This window comes from Eurypyga helias, unplaced genomic scaffold (genome assembly GCF_000690775.1).
Source record: "Eurypyga helias isolate BGI_N326 unplaced genomic scaffold, ASM69077v1 scaffold9638, whole genome shotgun sequence".
NCBI lineage: Eukaryota > Metazoa > Chordata > Aves > Eurypygiformes > Eurypygidae > Eurypyga > Eurypyga helias.
Window position 1 is genome coordinate 90,444 of NW_010268985.1, and position 6,557 is coordinate 97,000.

Below are 6,557 nucleotides of genomic sequence, written 5' to 3' on the forward strand. Positions count from 1 at the left end.
CCAGGCGTGGGACGGGCGCTTACGCTCTTCGCAGCCCCGCTGCAGCTCTTCAGCCTCCCCCAGAGGGATGCAGCCCCCCCGCCACCCTGAATGCCGGCGGCCCCGGGAGGTGGGACAGCCTTGTGACCCCGGTTCCACGGGCGGGGAAGGCTGAGGCCCGGACCGGCTCCGCGACTCGCTTGGAGGTTCACGTGTCACTCGCGACAGCGCTGGGAACCAAAACCCTGTCCCAGGTCAGCTGCCCCGCAAAAAGGCTGCCCTTTCCCCCGGAGGGGGAAGGCCGGAGCGAGGTTTGTTGTTTGCAAACAGAGCGCGCTCTTCGCGCGGCGCTGTGCCGGGCCTGGTGGGGCTGGTGGTCAGCGTGTTCGTCAGTTGGGATCGCTCCTGGTCTTCCCCTGCTTTCAGGAAGACCCTTCCCTGCAGCCAGCTCTTGCTGAGCCCTGTCAGAACACCGGGTTTCCTCCCCGTGGCTTAAATCGGCAGAGTCTTGCTTCACGTTTTGTAATTCCACCGCTTAAAAACCGATTCCCCTCCCTTCAGGTTATTTAGAGCCTGCTAGACTGGCAGGCTGTTTGCAAATCCCATGCTGCAGGCACTTTATTTCCTCCATTAATCAATGTTTGGCAGCCTCGATACCGTTTGTATTTCCTTCATCTGAACTACTAGTATTTCTCTGTGTCTCATTACTCTTGATTAGTTGTGTCATTTTAAGTGCTTCCCTCAACACGGTGCTATTACTGGGCTGGGTTCCCTGGGAGCAAGGTGCAGCTTCAAGGAAAAAAAAGAAAAGGATTTAAAAAAAAAAACCCAAAACAAAAAAAACCCTCCGCTATCTACAGCTTACAATTTAATGTCTGACCGCATAGTCCTGAGAGCCTTTCCTCTGGATCCCTGGTCCTAAATATGTTGCCTGAAACCACACAGGCCTCTCTTCCCCTCTGAAACATGTGTTTCATTCTGCCCACCCTCGCTCCTTAGGCTTCTCTCAAATTGCTGCTTTCCAGGTGTCCCCCATGAATGCGCCTGCGGATTTCAAAAGTGACTTTTATGTCAGAGCTTTCAGGTGGTTTTGTCCCTCTCCGCAGTGTCCCCTGCGTCTGTCTTTTTTTGTTTCTGTCCTGGTGTTCAGGACTGAGATCAACGCAGCGTGATGAGCACACTTCAGTGTTCTTCTACCTGTGCGTCGCTGACCACAATGTATTTGCTTCTCTCTGAAGCCCCTTGGGTGTGGGTCAGTTGTTCCCTTTGGAATCTCCTCGTTGGCCTGGAACCTGCTCAGCTCTTGACCAAAACTGTGGCAATTCGTATTTCCGTGCAATAGCTCCCAGCCCTTTTCGGGTACCCTGATGTAGGAGCCAGGAGAAGCTCTTGGTTGTTTCTCACCTCTCGACTCTCAGCCTTTCCGAGAGGGCAGAACAGGGAACTTGTGTTCATTCGGGGCTGATGTGTAAAGTCTTGCCGCTGCTTTCAACACGTGCGTAATTCCGAGTCTGTCAGAGGTCGCGCAGGGTGCGACTGCCCATAGCCAACGCCTCGTAAAAGTAGCGGTGCAAACTCGTAGGGGGTTCCAGGAAAGTTGTGGCCTAAGCTCACGTAGGAAAAGCCGTACTTTGTCAAGGAGCCAGTTGATCTAATATCCCGCTTGCAACCGTGAGCAGAACCTCTCAAGACAAGAACGTGAAAGGAAGGCGAACCTGGAGAGGTGCGGCCCCCCCGCCAGCCTCTCGTGTTCTTGTCCGATTTGAGCAGTGGTTTCTTACAAGAGTGCTGTCGTCCGACGGAACTAACTGTGAGATCAACTGCCGAAGACAGGGCTGAAGTTGGTCTGGTGCACTTGTGTCAGTCGGTGATGGGGCGGTTACATGGCAGTGTATTTCCTGCGAGCAATGAGAAACGCTTGGAAGCCTAAGTTAACGAGTACTCATAATTCTGCTGAGAACAAGCGCGATGATCGTCATCATTTTCACCAAAGAGGAAATGGGAACAGAGAATTCGTGACTTGCTGGAGGTCACACACCGAGCATGGAGCAGAACTGCCGGCAGCAGAGCTCAGCCCTCCCGTGTCTCGTGCTTCAGCCGCAAGGTGATGCGGCCAAGGGCTTTGTCTCGGGCGCCTGTCAGAGGACATGGTGTTTCGCATTCTGAGGCATGATCAGCTCAGCTTCCTCCGACAGAACAGTCCCATCCCTTTCCTTGCTTCACACTGCCCAAGAGCACAAATGTTTCCCTCCGGTGGGAGCTGAGGCCTGGGCGAAGGTGCGCTTGCAAATACGCAGTACGCCGGCAGCCTGGTTTAGCGCCAAAGGCTCTTCTTGCCTTGTGTGGAAATGGGATATAGAAATAATATAGAATATTATAGAATATAGAAAAAAATTGCCCAGAATATAGATTATCTTTTAACTTCCTGAAACATGCAGTCGTTATGATGAGAGGGGTGAAAAAAGAGCATAAAAATAACCATGCTGTGTTCTACCACGGGCTCTCCTGGTCCAGTATTCCTGCTCTGATCAGGGCCAAAGGAATCACTCAGCAGAGCAGAAGTTCTACAGCATTTAACCTCAACTCCTCGATTTCCTCTGTTGTTAATTGTCCAAATGCCCTTTGCAGAAACAGTTCCTGCGAAGGAAACTGGGAAGTTTTTCGTTGCTTTGCAGTTTCTCCCAGAACGTGTGAAAAATCTTACAACACCTGCTACAAAAGGAACACAAAGCATACACAACTGAACCCATCTACAATTTAGGACATGCCTGCCACTTACGTAAAGCATCATCTTCCTGAGGTAATTTCTTCTGTCCCACAAATGGGACCAAAACAAGCCTTCACCGCATTCCACAAGTCAGTAGAATTCAAAGCCTATCGGCCACCTCGAGGGTACTGACCTGCATCCTTTATGTCACGGGGCTTTCTTCATGCTCTGCCAGAAGGAAAAAAGCCATGCAGGTCGAGCAGAGAGATTAGCCGTGGCCCTAAGGATCTGTTTCCATTGCCTGTTACCGTCGTCCCAGGCACCCTCAAGCTCAGAAAAGCGGATGTAATTTGTCCGCTCTGCAGGAACCGGTGGAGGCGGCGAAGGGGTTGCGTGCGTAACCGCCGTGTAGCAAATCACTACCACCTCAGCGTGATGCCCTCTGGCATTTTTGCCTTAATGCTATGTAGAGGAACCATATCTGAGTCACTTCGCCGTGTTCGTCCACCTGCCTCTCGGAGTTCAGGCGGTGCAAGACCCTGCTGTAGCAGGTACCCGTGTAGGCACAATGAGAAGGTAACCCCTGTTGCAAGGCCGACCTCCTCCCGCTCCTCCCTGCCAACGTCCCCTCTGTACGGCCGGCTCTCCAGGAGGCGTTTGCCGTTACCCGTGTGTGCGGCGACCACGGAATCCAGACCTCCATCCATCCCGCGCCCCGTGCCGCGAGGGGCTGCTCTGCAGCGCAAAGGCCGCTGGACACGTGGAGGGGGTGGTTGCTTCGCATGAGGGTTCAGCTTACAGGGGGTGGGCAGCAGGGAGAAGAGGTGGGCGGGCATGGCGGGCTCCTCACGTCCTCAGCTGCAGCCGCGCTTCTCGCACAGGCTGGCCCCTTCCTTTCGATGGAAACCCGACTTGCCAGGCAGCGCTGACTTCTGCTGCAGCTGCTCACCCTCTGGTGCAAGCGTGCGTTGGCTGGCGTTGCCTGGCCGGAGAAGCAGCTGCTCTGAGAACGGCTCATTATCACAGACGGAAAACGCCAAGGCAAATATTTGTGTGTTATAAATGCAATATAAAAATTGAGTGCTGTTTAACCAGGTTGCACTACGGACTTGGGTAGGCCTCAGTCTACATAACACAATAGCCTGCCTTGCATGAACTTGCCTTTTTTTATGGCTTACTCCTCTTCGAAAATGGTCTAAAGTTCACTTAGTAGAAGAAGGGCTGTTGCTGGACCTCCACGGGATGAGCAGTGATGGCTGACAGTCGCTGGGCAGGCTGCGGAGGGTCCTGCTCTGGTGCTGGCTCCCGGGGCAGCCTGCTGCTGCATCTGCAGGGTCTGCTGCGATGCTTCAGCTCTGGGGAAATGCAAGTTTCCTGATTTCTCTTTGTATCTGCGTCACCGCGGTGCGCAGTCGTGTTTGTGATGTGGTGCTGTGCAGAGGGCTGAGCACTGCCCCAGGGCGGCGATGCTGATGGACACCCGGCGCTCTGGGGCGCTCTGGGCTTTGTCCCACACCTCCGCAGCCACCTCGGCTGCTCCTCACAGTGCTTCCCTCTGTTACCTTTTTGTTTGCTTTTCCAGGGTGTGGGTTCTCTGGGCCGAGGGCTTAGCTTTCTTCGGTGTTTGTACAGCGCTTAGGATGTCACGGCTGCAAACAAAGCCCCAGTCATCCATCACCGCAGGAAGAGCCCCGTCCACTTCCCACCGAAGTCACGCGGAGGTCTGCCCATGCAGGCCCGGAATGGGAGCGGACGCGTCCCCCCAGGCCGGCCGCTGTCACGCAGGCTGCAACATAGAATCATAGAATCATAGAACGGTTTGGGTTGGAAGGGACCTTAAAGCCCATCTAGTCCCAACCCCCCTGCCATGGGCAGGGACACCTTCCCCTAGACCAGGTTGCTCAAAGCCTCATCCAGCCTGGCCTTGAACACTTCCAGGGATGGGGCATCCACAGCTTCTCTGGGCAACCTGTTCCAGTGCTTCACCACCCTCTCCATTAAGAACTTCTTCCTGATATCTCATCTAAACCTCCCCACTTTCAATTTAAGCCCGTTACCCCTTGTCCTATCACTACAGGCCCTTGTAAAAAGTCCCCCCCAGCTCCCTTGTAGCCCCTTCAGGTACTGGAAGGCTGCAGTAAGGTCTCCCCGGAGCCTTCTCTTCTCCAGGCTGAACAAGCCCAATTCTTGCAGCCTTTCATCATAGGAGAGGTGCTCCAGCCCTCTGATCATCTTTGTGGCCTCCTCTGGACTCGCTCCAAGTGGTCAATATCCTTCTGATATTGAGGGCTCCACAGCTGGACGCAGCACTCCAGGTGGGGTCTCACCAGAGCAGAGTACAGGGGCAGAATCCCCTCCCTCGACCTGCTGGCCACACTTCTCTGGATACAGCCCAGGATACAGTTGGCCTTCTGAACATCCAACCCTCACCTTTATTCTCTGGGTGCTCTTCTGCCCATGGTCCCACCAGCATCACCGCGGTGGAGCCACGTTCCCCACGCCGCTTGGCCGAACGTCTTCGTGGCGGGTGGCTCCTCGCCTCTTCCCTGTGATGCCTCTAACGGAGAGGCTGGGGCAGGGGATGTGGCGGGGAGAGAGCTGAGACCTGGAGCCACCTCTCACTCTGCAGAACCCACTGGCTGCTCCCCTCTTAAAATCTAGATAAAAAGAGTCCAGGAAAGGCTGCGTTCGGTAAAAGAGCCAAACTGGCTGGTTTAATCCACCCAGCGAGAGCCAATTAGCCAAGGAGGGAAAAGAAAAAAAATGTGAGGTCATTCACCCTCACCACTTTGTGGCTACTCCAAAAGAAAAAAAGAAGTGTATAGGGTCTGTTGAAGAATGACAAAGAACAACACTTGTGACTGCAGATGGGTGCAGAATATATTTAGTCAGTGGTCAAAGTGGAGGGAAAAGAAAGAAATGTTGTATGGAAAAAAAAATACTGTGAAGTTTTGTTAGGCAACCCATTAATCTGGAATACAGATAGGGAAAAATGTGCTACTAGGTTCGTATGGAGGCCTGAAAATTGCTTACGTAGCACGCAAGGGGATCTATTTTTGAGCATGTTATTTTGCCCCAGCGAATGGTTCTGCTTTATGAGCATCATTTTCTTCAGTAACTTTTCATTGTTCTGTAGCAAGGACGAGATTATTCCTTGACTCTGTTCTCTCAGGAAAAAAAACCTCTCCCCTGCAATACCACCCGTAGTAAAACAGGCTGCTCAAGGGAACGGGCCAAAGCCCGTTCAGATCAGGGAGGGATATCTCCACCGACTTAACTGGATCACGGTCCGCGGCGGAGCCGGTTCCTTGCAGCGACGCTTAAAGAGCAAATGAACCAACTCTCGGCCCGGTGCTGAGCCCTTTACAAAAGGCAGAAATTGCTTCACGATGGCGAAGGTGCAGATCCGATAGTGCAGTCCTTACTGTAACTCACGCCGAGGCAGGGAGGTCTGTGGGTGTTACACGCATCCCCTCGCTACGGCCGTCGACCCAGGTGAGGGCCCCAGCCCTACCACTGCCCTTCTCCTTGCTGCCTGCAGAATACTTGGTGCTTGTTCCATGGGCAGTGCTAGAATCCAGGAGGAGGAAGCCAAAGCAGACTGCCAGGGGGTAAAGCAGGCTTCCCCTCTTTTCTACAAGCTTTCCCCTTCTCAGCAGCTCAGCTAGGATTGCAGGGTCTCGCCTCACACCGTAAGAGATCAGCGTATCATGTTCCGCTCTGGCGCGTGCTGGAAGGGAAAGGTACGTAAACACACCAATTTCTAAGCGTAGTTCGTCCCCGTCGAACTCTTTAATCTGGCATCCAGAAACAGCCCAGCCCAAGAAACCCCTCGTGGTCACTCCTTCATTAAGACTCTACTTCAGCTGAT